Consider the following 814-nt stretch of genomic DNA (forward strand, 5'->3'; position numbering starts at 1 on the left):
TGGTTTTATTAGATCTTAGTGCTGCATTTGATACCATTGACCATCAGATCCTATTGCAGAGACTGGAATATTTCATTGGCATTAAAGGAACCGCTCTAAGCTGGTTTAAGTCCTATTTATCAGATCGATTTCAGTTTGTACATGTTAACGATGAGTCCTCCATGCACGCCAAAGTTACTCATGGAGTTCCTCAAGGATCTGTCCTTGGACCAATCCTCTTCACTTTATATATGCTTCCTTTAGGCAATATTATCAGGAAACATTCCATAAGCTTTCATTGTTATGCAGATGATACTCAGTTATATCTATCGATCAAGCCAGATGAAACTCATCAGTTAGCTAAACTTCAAATGTGCCTTCAGGATGTTAAAACCTGGATGACCTGTAATTTTCTCATGTTAAACTCCGATAAAACTGAAGTTATTGCTCTGGGGCCTAAGCACCTCCGTGACGCATTATCTAAAGATATAGTTTCCCTGGATGGCATTTGCCTTGGCCTCCAGCACCACTGTGAGGAATCTTGGAGTTATCTTTGATCAGGACATGTCGTTTAAGTCTCACATTAAGCAAATTTCAAGGACCGCCTTTTTTCACATACGTAATATTGCGAAAATCAGGAACATCCTGTCTAAAAATGATGCAGAAAAACTAGTCCATGCATTTGTTACTTCTAGGCTGGATTACTGCAATTCCTTATTATCAGGCTGCTCGAAAAAGTCCATTAAGACTCTTCAGCTGATCCAGAATGCTGCAGCACGTGTTCTGACAGGAACCAGGAAAAGAGATCACATTTCTCCTGTTTTAGCTTCTTTGC

This window comes from Micropterus dolomieu, linkage group LG22 (genome assembly GCF_021292245.1).
Source record: "Micropterus dolomieu isolate WLL.071019.BEF.003 ecotype Adirondacks linkage group LG22, ASM2129224v1, whole genome shotgun sequence".
NCBI lineage: Eukaryota > Metazoa > Chordata > Actinopteri > Centrarchiformes > Centrarchidae > Micropterus > Micropterus dolomieu.